General features: G+C 38.6%; 1 protein-coding gene across 1 annotated transcript in view; it reads left to right on the forward strand.

Moving 5' to 3' along the window:
• The first annotated feature begins 3,134 nt into the window (after window positions 1-3,134).
• LOC134534910 (osmotic avoidance abnormal protein 3) overlaps window positions 3,135-14,624 on the forward strand; it is a 79,696-nt gene continuing 68,206 nt past the window's right edge. The window contains exon 1 of the mRNA XM_063373597.1: window positions 3,135-3,187. The gene's annotated coding sequence lies outside the window, so the exon portion shown is untranslated. The remainder of the gene's footprint in view (window positions 3,188-14,624) is intronic.

Below are 14,624 nucleotides of genomic sequence, written 5' to 3' on the forward strand. Positions count from 1 at the left end.
AAGCAGAGCGAAAAGTCAGGGCATGCTTCCACTGCGACGTGGCGCAACCTCGAAAGCCAAGATAGCTTATTAGACAATAGCAACAGAAGCCTGCAGTTTACTTAAATGTTGATTTTTACCGTAAGTAAAATAGGGTAATTTTAAGAACTGTGTTTACTTACTTTTGTTTTGTAAATAAAATCACATTGTATTTAGGAAGATAAAATTTTAAGCTTTAATGAATTGTTGTGGGTAAAAGTTACATTAGTCATTTGAAAAAAAAATCCACTTATTTATTAATAAATTATAATTTTACCCTGGATGGTGACAGTCTTGTATTTTGCCATGGTGTTTTTACATGGAAGTACTGTAATGATTGATATTGTTTTAGTACATTGAAAGTGCAGCAAGTGAATGCTTTCTGCATCTGAAGTGAAACACAAGACATACTAAGAACTATGAGATTTCTGAACATCAACATACCTGTTGCTCAAGACTTTCACCCCTTCTCAGACCATCATAAAAAAACTATGTAAAGTTACGTACAAACAAATCGACCCAATGCAACATCTGCCACGATTATAATTTATCAGTACAACTCCTTTGTGAATGTATATTTTACTTCCACCAGAGTTCACTAGGAAAAGTACTGGTGTTTGTATGTCTTTATTTCTGTCTTAGTACCTCACTGAGTGATAAAGTTGCTGATCACTTAGTTAAAAGGGCCACGGAGAGACAGTAAGTGCCCAGTGATGAAAAAATAGGTGCATCGGCATCATGCACTTTAAAAGTGAAACTTCACAGATAGAGGCATAGGAAATTGTAGGATGAACAAATATTTGAAACAAAAGGTTTTATATGTTGAAAATACTGGTTATTTTATTCACTATTGTACATGTATAAAAATTAAATAATGGGTTTATTATGTTTAAAATATGATCCAAAATATAAATTATTGAGTTCATCTAAATATCTTCAAAATACTGCATCAATAGTTTTTCAGGATCTTGGAAGTAAATATTGTTCATCATTATTCATTTGCAATTTTAATTTGTCATCCAAGATGACAATCAGTGGCTGTGCTTCTGGCTAGGCAAACTTTACATTGAAATCACTGCTCAGTGTGATTTTTTATTTTGTTTTCTACCTCTCAATTTTGGTTAATAAAGTATGGCCTACATTTAAGATGAATATTGTGTAGAAAATCAATTATTTCACTCATTCTCTCTTTTTTTTTTTTTGGTGATATATACACAGCCACAAGAAGAATGGTTTGCCCCCTATCTACATTACACCTTGTCACTGCTGTTACATTTTCACAGTGTATTTATCTGTTTTTAAGTGAAATTCATGTGAGCTGTCAATGCCGTTCTATGAGAAAAGTTGTGGTAGCAATCAAAATTAGGTACATCCTTAATTTCCTCATTCTGCACACAACTCTCGGAAAGAACCAATGATGTAGATTTTTGTGCTTTAAAACGTTGATGAGCTAATGAAAATTTTGCAGTCCTTCCCTGGTGGTAAAAGTATTTAAATAAAGTCCTGTCCACTTATTTTATTATTAATTTTATTTGAATATTTGTTTAGTTGTCAATAATTATAAAACTTCAATAATTCACTTCCACCAATGCGCACGAACATGTAAATAACTACACTTGCAATACAAACGGAAAACCTAAAATAAACATTGAGATACAATAAAAAAAAAACTCTTATCACACAAATGCTGTTAATTTAAAATTTTCACAAATATTAACATCTTAACTCCGTTTCTATGTCACGTATTTTTAGGGGCATCCACATTTCGTGAAAAGATTCCGAGGCTAACTGAAAGTTTAAACACTGTAGCACATCAGTGTTTTGTGATTGGGTGTGAGTCTTTGAGGTACGTGCCTATTGTTACAACTACAATCACAGGAATTCAGTGCGAAAGCAAACACATCCTGAGTGGCTTGGTCAAATAAGGCAACTTTTCTTTCGCAGACGGCCGCCAATCACAAGGAAGAAACTGCTGGTGTGGGTACACCTTGTTGCAGTCTGATAGGTGTGCATATTTTTGTCGCGAAAAACGCCTGCCTCTACGAATATTTACACAGAGATTATGACCGGATAGTTTCTTAATCTCTGAATTTACATCGAGACATCGAAGACGCCCAATACGAGAAGCCTTATTTTCACAGACGAGAGAGCCACACCTGAAGTTCATACTCGCTTTCCGTTCTATCTCATTGTACATTGTATAAACCGGTGTGGCATTGAATTTTGCGGTCGATTAGGATAGGTTAGCTACATTACAAATACTTTAAAACATTGTGGATGGTTGGTTATATTAGGTAAGTATAGCTACATTAAAAATATTTGCAATGAACAACCCCCCCCCCACGAAGATGCACGATTGGACGTTTGGCTCTCTCGTCTGTGAAAGGTAGGCTTTCCCACCCAATACACACCAGTCCATTCCCAGACTACATTCGTGTATGTTCGGTTTTTTTTTCTCCTCCGCCTTTTTATTTTCTCTCTGTTGACCAAAATCAACACGTTGAAGATTTGAATTTTAAATGCATAGCATATTGAACAAGTACCATTTAGCCACGTGTATAATTTGATTTCCCGTCGTTTTGTGGTCGTCCGCCTACGTCACACACACACACACACACACACACACATATTTCTAAACTTGAATTTAACACGTACAAAATGGTGTCAAGTATGCGTGCACGATAGGTTCTGTACAGGGGCGCAACAACAGGGCGGGGGGGGGGGGGCAAGGGTATTTTGCCCCCCCTCTGAAACCTTAAAGTGGGGGCAAACGGGGGCAAAGAAAGTGCTGTGTAATCAATTTTTAGATAATAAAACTGCTTTAAATCACCATTTTCCACCTTGAAATACAAATTTTCCCGGGGGAGGACCCCCGGACCCCCCTCGCCGATTCAATAGGGGGGATCGATGATTCTTTATAAAAAGGTATATGCCCCCCCCCCCCCCTTTTGGAAATTTAGTTGTTGCGCCACGGGTTTACGGGAGAAACGCGCGTGGCTAGCGCATGCGCGCAGGCGCAGCTTGCGCCTCGTCGCGCCGCCGACGCGCCGTGCGCGGCTCAGAAGTTGGCTGCCTGCCGTCCAGGGCGCGTCGCTGTGCCCAGCTGTTCGGCGCTGGCGTGACACCGCGCGGCAACGGTTATGGAGCGCAAAGGAGCCGGCTGACGCAGGTCAGAGCAGTCGACATTTCCTCACCTTCGTTGCCGGGTCGGGCAGGGCCGGTGCAAGGTAAATTGGCGCCCTAGGCGAAAAACCTTTTTGCCCCCCCGCCGGACACCCCAAAATAAATTTCCTTACCTCGAAAAACATCACGTAAGCCTAAGATTTTGTCAACAATCAAATGTAAGCAGGCTTGTGTTTTTTTTTTTGCTTTTTTACTTATTACAAATCATAAACAGGTCACCGTGGACTTTAAATAATTACTTATATCAATATAAACATTCCAAACTGTTACAAAAATCCATTTTCATCTAGTTTCATTAATCGTTAAACATATGATATGAGCTGTTATGTGTCGTGCTGCGCCGCCCCCAGATACTTGGCGCCCTAGGCGGTTGCCTAGTTCGCCTGTACGGACGCGCCGGCCTTGGGGCCGGGTTCATCTAACAACGCGACAAACGGAAAGTTACTTGACCACGTTTTTTTTTTCTACTCAAGACGCGTTTCCGACTCTACATCTGAATTCAATGCAGATGTTAGTTAAGTGTATTCCAGGTTTGAATTTTATTTACATTGCACCAATTACCTTTTTTCACTAGTTTATCTTTCACACAGTGAAATCAAATTAAATACTTTTTATATCGAATTATTGAGCGTTTCACGGGTCTTCACGATGAAACATTAATTATTGAAAGGAACCCAATGGGAAAAAAAAAAAAAAATGTTTTCTGCTGCTTTGCAGTTGGTGACGTCTTACGATTTGTGTGCTTGATAAAATGACAGTGGTTTTCTTGGCGTTACGTGCGAAGGTTATGTATAGCTTGTAGTAGCTCTTTGGCGGGATCACAACTTCATTCACTCGCTGCAGAACTTTCCGAGTTTTCACAATCAAAGCAAAGTTCATCGAAATAATATGTTCCTATATGCTAAAACATGGCTTTAGAGTTGTATATGGCTAGTTTTGTGGAGTTACGTTCAAACAATTTCTTAAAAATCATATTGCTAAATTGGGTTTATAGGACGTTTTGAAATATTAACTATTAAATCTGCAACAGCGGACTCTATGACCCTCTCTGCACTATTGCTTTGTTGCAATTAAAATGGTCCATAAATATCTACGTTGTCAAGTTATCGTGGAAGAGAGAGAGAGAGAGAGGTCTGCGCTCGAATATGTGCTTAGTGAATGTGTTTAGACCCTTACGCCGTTCACACACGTGGCAATATCGGTGATATCGGCGATTTGAGCAACAGAGCATCCACACACGGGGCAACATTTACAGTCAACTCGTGACTTCCAAATAGAGAATACCTACAATATAAATATACGTGAATTTTAAACTTGCTGAAATTTCATTTTTGAAGTGTTTTTGGAGTTGAAAATTCTCATTATATAACATTACAATTATTGAAGGTACGTACGCAGAAAGAGCTTTCGTCGCTAGTCAAGTAATAAAATTAAAGTGCTACCTTCTAAAGTCTCATAGTAAATGCACGAACGTCAATTTATTGTAGTTGCACGTGCTATTATTTAGTAGTCAGTTAGTCACTTGACATAATCGTGACAGCTCGTATATTTTTAAGTTGCGTTGATACAACTTTACTAATCCGAAACGAAACATTCGTCAAGCGTCATCTTACATTTGGTGAAGGGGGGAGGGAGGGAGAGAGAGAGATTAAACTTTGCATAAATGCATAAAGCTAGTGAGTTGTCGACTACAAAACCAGTGAAATTATCGTACACTTCCGTCCACGGCAATACCACCCAGAAAAGGGAAGAGGGTGAAAAAAAAGTGCACGATTAACTAAATTCAAAGCAAATTACTTCTTATTTCGATTAACATATTGTTACGAATGTGACCAAGGCCGGGACACGTGCAGGTGCAGAGCTGGCTGGCGACTGCCGCAACATAATATGCGTCGCGCGCGCCTGGAAGATAACAAGGATTGTCGCTTTCCCCCCTCCTTCCCACCACTCCTCGCGCGGCGCCATGCCTTTTACACGTAACTGAAACCTGACATCTGAGGAGTTACGCGAGCCGCCGACACGTGTTTCGAGAGATTTCTGCTGTCGGGTCGGCGCGGAATGACGCGACTGGCCCCGGCCGCGCTCGCGAGTTCTGGAAGTTGCGGTTGATAGATAAAACGAGGACGGCGTCGTCGAGAGAGTGAGTCTGAGTGGAGAGAGAGAGAGAGAGTTCAGGCGGGAGCCTTCCCGCGGCGAAGCTTCCGGGCAATAGTGTCGCGGGCGCGGCGGAGTCCCGAGCGAAGTTCCGAGCGAGGCGTCGAGTGGGATCTCGGCGAAGGCAAGTGCGTCGGCGGCGGCGGAGTCCCGCGGCAGATATCCACGAGGGGTGCTGCGGCGAGAGTTGTGCCAGAGGTGCGGCACAGCGAGGTGTGTGGATTGTAAAAACGAGTGACTGGTGAAGCAACATTATTTTTAAATGCAATTGATTATTTGCCATTTTAGAAGATTAATTGTAAGTGACATAATTAGTAGCTATCAATAAAACTGTGTGTGTAATAAAATCTTTAATTGGGCTATCCTTTACGAACCCGCTGTAAATCGTAACAATATGAGTCACGGAACACAATTTTCTGCAGGAAGACGTGATGGTCGTGTATACAATATTTTTGATGACTATAAACCAATGGTACTCAAAGTTTCAAAACATCACTGGTGTTGGAAAAAATTCCAAACAGAACGATATACCGTGACAGTAAAATATTCTGGAGAACCCGAGGTTCGAATTCTGTACTGGACATCATACTCTTTGTTTTTGCATAGTTTCTAGAAGATATGCAGAAAAATGGGCTATGGCTGGTTCCTTATTCCTTTCCTAATTTCCCCCACAGTGTTCTTAGATTACTGTTTTTGACTGTGGTGACTTCGCTGTCAAAGAGAAGTACATTTTTTTTAATGTTAATTATACATAAATCATAATCTACTACCAAACACATGCAGTTGTTGAGGTGAGCAAATTTTATTACAAATAAAGGGGTGCATACAATTATATTTTAAATGATACATTAGGTTACCATTTTCATCACCTTTAAGTCTCTTTATTTTATTGAAGATCTTGTTTTAGTCAATACGTATACAACTTATTTTCTCTACTTCACATGCATTTCACAATATTACACGTAATAAACGTTTCACTACCCGACGTTCAAAAGCCCTACCTGTTTGAGATGGATCCTGAATATGCTATCTCAATCGGGTCCAAGCTCTTGCACACACACAAACATACGAATAAACTATTGGGCTATTTACGAGCACCCAAAGTTCAGCAGGTGATTGCTTACAAGAAAATAAGACCAAAATATTTTTCTCTTATTTCTAAAAGGATAACTTGTTACCGAGGAAATTATGCACCCTTAAAATTATTATTATCATTGTGAAAATATCCTACACTTTATACCACTTAGCAAGCAACAAATCTGTTAGGAATGTTTTAAATAAAAAAATCTTGTACCTATAAAAAACATAGCTAGAAATATTGTTCCCCTTCATTAATTAAATTGATTTCACGCATATTATTCCTGTGATATGGATACGCTAAACTGTATCCAATCTTTTCATGGAGTACTGTTAACAAGTGCATCAAAAACAAGGAAAACAAGGTCGATATATTGGAACACACTCAGGTGAGCCGTTTTCGTGAAATTAACACACTGGTCAAACACTAAATTGCAATGCCCTGAAACTCGTTGGAAACATTTTAGTAATTTATTTTCAAAACTTGCACAGAAACTCTTCATCTTTCATGAGTATCTACTCAAATTCGTTACCTGGCCTAACTAAGCATTAAACGTACTTCATATTTTTTTTAAATTTGGTCGTACTCGTGAGGTTTTTCTAGAACTAGATAGAAAAAACCTGAAAGTGTTGTGGGAGGTTAATCAGTTATGAATTTTTTTTTAATTGGTGGAATGGTTATCGGCTTCCGACCACAACCAGCACTAGATGTATTTTCTTAATCGAAGCCTTTTATCATATCCTAAATCAAATATCCGTACGTAGATTAACACCCATGCCTTACCCGTGACTCGAACCCAGATCGTAAACCGTTTAATACTGTTGCATACTGTGTGCATTAAGTATTGAGATGAAAAGACCAGCCAGCAGCGGAATCGATTCCAGATCGATTCACTTTACTAACAAAGTGGGTGCGTCGAACCTTTCTTTGGTTCTGGAGCGTGACATGTTAAGATAAGACGTGATAAGACGAGCACCTAGCCAGCCGCAGCCTTCGGAATTGTATTTTTTCCCTGTTGAACTAAGAGATCGAAGTTTTCCCATGTTTATCACGCAAATAAAACCAACGTCTGCATTCTGTTTCATGCCCAAAATCGAGATTCTAGTTTCCCTATCGTAGAGTTTTGACTTTTAGATATGGTTTACTTTATCATTAAAAAAAAAATACAACGGTTCACTTCGATTACCCGGAATTTGTTTCTTATCCGGACATGGCTAGAATGGATTCTCTAGTTATGAGGCTGGATAGCTTTTTTTTTTTACTTTCATTATTCCTATTCAAATCATGCCTTACTGGTTATTCACTTGTTTCAATGACACAACTGAAGCTTCCCCATGCCAGACTTATTGCATAGGAAACTATTGGTTGTGCACGCCTGAAGTTAATGTTTCAACCAGAGAAGTTTTTAAACATTGAATGAGCCCATCACAGAGACTTCGCTTTTCCTAGAATAGTCAAATAATTTTTTTCTGCCTTCCTCTACATGTTCTTTAAACGTAGAAATAAAAAAAATACAGCTAGCAATCTAAATTAGCCGCAGTTTTTGTAAACATAATCTGAAAATACGAACGTCTGCATTCTTCGTAAATGAAAATAAAGTAGGGTTTGTCATCGAAAAATTGGTCATTTCATTAAAGGCAGAATTATTTCACTCTCCTGAAGTTTGGCTGTAAACGTTCATTTACTTTATTTAAATAATACTTTTTTTTTGTCTGTAAATTTTACTATTCAGTTGACTGGCATTAAATTAAACTGTAGGGAATTCTGGCTCTTAGCTTGAAAATTGAGGAAAATATGTATATATTTGACAATTCTGAGAGCTCAGTACGTCTTGCACAGTTCTCACGGCTGAAACAGGTACAGCTGATGTCCCACCTTCCTTTAGGCGTATGAATGTAACTAGTAAGGACGCCAAATATTCCTCGATATCTAACCTAGAAACTGGACTGAGAGGCCACAGTCCTCCAAGGAATTGGCGTAACTGAGCATCATTCTTCCTCAGGCTCATCCTCGGGCGCATTTGGGGAGCAGTGCTTTGGCTCGGGTCCAACATGGTGGCAAGGGCGCGTGTATGAGGGCAAGTCATTGTTACGAGCAACTCGTCACCCACGAGGTCTTGTCGCAGTTAGCGTTGCCTCGTGAAGTCCATCAATCAACCCCGTGGAGATATTAATGTATGGAGTGGATGTTTTGTTCTTAATTTCAAGCCAGCTGGTTAGCTAGATATTTGGTTACTAGCTTAAAATTATACCACTAGGAATAATAATAATAATAATAATAATGCCATCATGAAATGAGTGTTGTTAAACAATGATGTTAACAACACATCGACCACGAAGTGGCGTTAAAAATTCATTATAATCTGGAATTGTTTCACTGTGCATATGGACAAGAGGGGTAGCGAGTAGTTCTCATTTTGACTTTAAGCATTACCCATGTCTGTTTGTGCCTGATGACGGGAAAAAATGTCAGTTCCCGAAACGTCGCTACTGTTCGCCTTAGAAGCCTGCTGTGCTCGTATGTGCCGTCATTGTTGTGTTTGTTTTGTAACATCGTTGGGTTCGCCTGTTTGTCGCCGTGTTGTACAGGGTTTTTGTTTGTCTGCATTTTCTGTTCTTGTTACGACTGTCTTGTTGCTTTCAGCCCACTGTTTGTTGTCTGTGCTGTGATATATTTTCCGATTAATTCCTTCCACGTAATTCTGTGTGTGCTGTCCGTGTGTTTAATATTTGACAGCGTCTGATTTTCGGCTGGTTTTATGTGTGCTTATGTATTTATTCATCTTTCTGGTTCATTCTTGTGGTTCTTCTATGACACACAGTTATAAAAACAGCAATGGTGTAATTCCATGGAAATATTTTAATGCATGCTTCTCCATTGCGAAGAAGGTAACATGGCAAAGACTGAACACGCCATCTTCATAACTTCTTAACCTACATGATCAACCCTTTAAACCGCAACCCTTACGAGTAAACCACCCAACACAGTATTGATACCGAACAAAGAAACGAAACAATATATTAGATACTTATATTTTACGGTCCTTCGTGTGAGAGATTGAAGACAAATTTGCAGTCTTTTTCAACGAAGAATGCGCGTTGAAATAAACCAAGAGCTCTTCGTAGTTGCACATAAGTGAATGTTCGTAAAACGTTCGCCGACTTCCGAGTTCTGTGTTCCGTTTTAAACAGGGGAAATATGTGCGTGGAAGAAAGACTAGTGTTATTTTCGGTAGACGTTCCTCCGAGATGATTATTGTGAGTTCATTTTCAAAGTAAGTAAGCGCAGTAGGCCTTCATATTAACCAACGAAAATATCCGTAAAGATCCCTGGAAAAATTGTAACCAGTGTTAGTTACTATAAGGTGGAAATTTTTTAACAGTTTAGCAGGCATTTGTCTGTTTTACATATATTTTTTTTAAATTCCTGGTTAGATATTTCAAACTGTCAAACACCACTGTCTGACCGAGAAACTGTGTTTTTTTTTATTATGTATGAAAATTCTGCCAATGCTATGATCTGGAAGCACGATATATTTTAAATTAAATTAACATTTCGTAACCTTGAAATGCAATCTCATTGGTTGCCATTTGTTACGTTTCCGTGCATTGTGGAGGCAGCAGACGCGATAGTGATATGTTCCTGGAGACCCGTCTCGGTTTACGTGATTCTTCTCCGTCCCCGAGCCATTATAGAACGGGCTTAACAGAAATAAAATATATTCATTTACCTCCTATATATACTACCAAACAATGCGTGGTTGTGAATCAGCAGATTCGAAAAAATGGCGGTACAGGCATGGAACAAAAATTAAAAAGAAAAAAATATCCTGCAGACTAATTTTCTAATGTCTTAATAGTTGGCAAAATCGTTGAACTTCTGGTAGGATATGAAAAGTTGGTGTTTGTGAGAGGGTGGGTGTTGATCTCAGGTCATATGATACAGACAAATGATGTAACAGTTGTTATTTTTCTCCCTGGTGACCGTGCTGTGCTGTGTCTGATCGTGTGAAGTTGAAAGGAAGTTAGAAGTAGCGAAACATACTTATGCTAAATGTCAGGATGTTCCTTCCTGTATTAAAAAAAAAAAAAAACATTTTTGGTCGCGGTGTCGCGTTTCGATGTGTGTTAGCATCGCCAGCGTTGCCAGGTGACCGCGCCCGGCAACAAACACGAGGACCCAGGGTCGATAATATGTAGAGCGCGGGAGTCGATAATGGCTTTGATGGATGGAGACCGGCCGACCTTAGAAGGTCATCTCGCTGTCGCAGGCCCACTGCCCTGCCATTAGTGAAAAAAACGCTAAACTTAAGCTGAGTTTACAATTGAAGAAAAAAAAAATAGTAATGGTAGGTCGTCTGCACAATACTTGGCCGCCATGTTTTCAAACTCATTGATTCACAGCTACGCATTGTTTGGTCGTTGTGTATAGAAAGTAAATTGATATATTTTATTTCTGTTAGGCCCTTTTCTACAAGCAACTGAGACGCATCTCTCGGAATATTTCACTATCGCGTCTACTGCTTTCACAGAGCACGGAAACGTAACAAATAGCAACCAATGCAGTTCAAGGTTACTAAATATTAATTTAATAAAAAATATATACCTATTATCCCTCGAGACCATAGCACGGGCAGAAATTTCATACACAATAAAAATAAACGACAAAGTAATAACAGTGCACTGGATTTTCTTGTACGTGAAACACTTTTCAACGTAACGTATGGCTACCACCGCAACCAAGTACTCGGCTTCTATTGGTCGCACGGAGCAACGTAAACGGAAGAGCTCAGCATCGCCGAGCTAATCCGTACGGGTCCGTTTCTGTCTGCGTGCTGTTGTAGGAACTCATGTTCCGTGAGATCCGTCTCCGTTTACGTGATCCGTATCCGTTTCCGTGTCATTGTGGAACGGGCCTTAGGGTCTCATGGCGACAGCCAGTGAGAGAAGACTCTAGAACTGTTTGTAGTTATCAACCATGTTACGGCAAGAAATTGTCTAGATATTGCAATATTTCTCAGGTGATTTCCTTATTCAAAACTAAATTGATACAAATAAAAAGCCAAAGTGACAAATTCACATACAAAAATTGTATGTGTGGTTAGAATAATTGTTAACTAAAAATTTGACTTTACCCAAAATTAATTTATATGTGGAAGACCTGTGTTTACAGAGTGCTGGTCAGAAGTCATGGGATAACCATTTGGTAGAGACCGGAAAAATTCGCCTATTCATTTCGTGATAGGCTGAAATTCAAGCATGTGTACAATTCTGCTGGTTCTGCTATTGGCTCGCAGTTTAACTGGAGCTCTCTGGGCCAATGAGAGACTATCGACCAATGAAGTGTCGAATCACAAGCTACCCAGTGGAGACGTCTCACAATTTAGTACCCAATGAACACGCGTGTTTACTTGAAAAATGCAGAGGATATTGGAGGCTATTCTATAGGTCATTGAATCCGCGAATTTTTCCGGTCCCTACCATTTGGTAATTGATATTGTTCTTTATTAACACTACCAACAGATGTCGGATACATCGCGTTTTTTTTTCACTAGCTAAAATTAATAGTAAGATTTCAATTGTAAACATTGCCTGCACAGGTCGGGTGCAGTCGGATGCATTGCCTCTATGCACTAGCTTTTCTTTTTCTTTTTAAATTCTGAACCCAGCCTTAGTCCCGTGATACGGACGTACTGCTGATGTAGTAGGTAAACATTCAATTTTTATAATTTTACTAGCGGACCCAACCGACGTTGTTCTGTTCAAACGTTTTAAATTCGAAAATTTACAGGAAATTTCCCTGAATCTAATCGCAGCGTCATCTTCCGGGTCGAACTGAAATTACTATAATTACTATAAGATACTATAAATGTTATAATGTTATAATTTATTTTACAAACTTATATTTTAATTTTCAAAGAGACATCAATACGTCATAAGTTGCATAGAATAAAATGAGAACTAACAATTTAAAATTGTAGGTTAAGTTGATTGTTATTGAATGCACGTCTATACATAATTAAAAGTAATGAAAAATCGTGTTAAATATTCACTTTGATACTGCACCTTACATATTTTGCACAATTTTAATGTGTAGAATAAAATGAGAACTGACAATTTAAATTTGGAGGTTAAGTTGATTGGTATTGAATTCACGTGTATACATAATTAAAATCACGAAAAATCATGTAAAATACTCACTTCAATACTACACCTCACAAATTTGCACCTATATTTTTAATTACACTTTAAAATGTTATTTCAATAAATAATAATATAATAATCTCAATAACCAATTATATTTTAATTTTAACGTAATAACAACAATTCATAAAATCCATCCAAAGATTAACAACACATAAATAAATACACAACACACATATATATATATATTGTAAACCTAAACCATTCAAAGATCAACAACAATTTATAAATAAAAAATTAATTGAATAAACATTTTCCAGTGGACCAAATTGTGAATCTAAACCATCCTCGAATCCCCGTGAACTCACACAAAAAATTTCATCAAAATCTGTCCAGCCGTCTAGGAGGAGTTCAGTGACATATACACACGCACACAAGAAATATATATATATATAAAGATTATTCGAGCTTTAATTTCTGGCCTAATAGCTTGACGCCAATATTCTACAAAGTATTCGCTTGGCGTGCAGATAGCCGTGTTCGAAGCAACGACCTCTCTAATGCGAGCAGTACTACTAGTTCGGCCCGAAATGATAGGTACCTCAAGATGTTCCGCTTAAGAGTTCCTTTGTAAATTTTCACCCCATAACTAATAATTACAGTGCAATCGACAACCTACTGACAAAATAATCCGAAACATAGATAATCAGACCTACCAAATTTTATGAAAATCCAATCTAAATTTCGAAAGTTATTGACGGACAATGTTATGTACTTACATCCATACCTACCTGAATACATACATACATTCATGCATGTATGCATACATACGTACATACAAACGCTGATCGCTCTAGTTGTTACGGAGACGTAGCTTCGGTCGGTCGAATGCTGTAATGTAGAGTCGTGTCACAGCCAGCTTCATCTGTGCTGCCAACACTGCAGTTTGAGTTCGACATCAAACAGCTGACAGAGGCTTGTTTTTGTTGAACTATCACAATTGTATGCAGCGTATGGAAAAAAAAAAGTTTTTTTTTTCTTCAGCAGCACAAAAACTAAAAATCTACATTGTGTTATGTTACTGGCAAGATGATTCACTATCCATCCTTGAAAATAATTGCCTATAACACTTGCGAGTAATTTTAACATTTGACGTTACGCTATAAGTTTTGATAGCATAGTTGGCATCGTCTTGTTTCAGGCTACAAAAAATTCCTTTAGAGAAAAAAATTGTCATTTTACCAGTGAAATGATTCGTCTATTTTATTGTTCATATTTACGTAAATTAATGGGAAAGTGTGTTGAAAATGCATTGAGACATATTTCCCTCGTGTTTCTGGCACCGTAGCGGGTCTATGATATATACAGGACGTTGGGAAATTGCCGGGAATGAAATCTTATTGGGTGGAAGGGAATGGTTAAAACAAGCATTTAAGTCAAGGGACACATGTCCGGAAACACAACCTCGCAATGTTACAGGCGCGAAACGTTGCTCAAATTTGAAGTTCACGTGCATGTAAGCGCTGTTTCATTGGCCGAGAGGAAGCCTGATCGCAGAGCAATGACGTATCATGTTGGAGCGATCTGCGGTAAGTGAGGCGGTGAGGATTGTTTACACTGGATGCATCTTCTGACGAAAATTAATCCGTCAGAACAGATCAGATTTGTTTGTCAGAACATAGTGGCTTCAGTGCAGGCGTGTTCCGATATCAGCTTGCTTCTATCCACCAGCGAAGCGTATTTCCTGGCAAGTCCGTTATTTAAGTAATTATTAATGAGTAATAGAAAAACCGAATGTGTTAATGGGTTGTTGGCTGCAAGAGACGATAAAATAGGTTATCAAATGCTCTTTCCAAGAGCTTTTTAAGTCAACTAATAAAGTTTGGTGAATATTTTAGTGTGACACCTACAACGTTCAAATATAATTTTTGCTTGCACATGCAAGACTAATTATTTTTTCTACTTTGTTATGAAAACTAGATTAACCTACAGCAGGCACGTGAACGTCACAACGAAATGCAAAAAATCAAACTGGTTTGAACGACCAC

The sequence above is a fragment of the Bacillus rossius genome, chromosome 8 (genome assembly GCF_032445375.1).
Source record: "Bacillus rossius redtenbacheri isolate Brsri chromosome 8, Brsri_v3, whole genome shotgun sequence".
Taxonomy (NCBI): Eukaryota; Metazoa; Arthropoda; class Insecta; order Phasmatodea; family Bacillidae; genus Bacillus; species Bacillus rossius.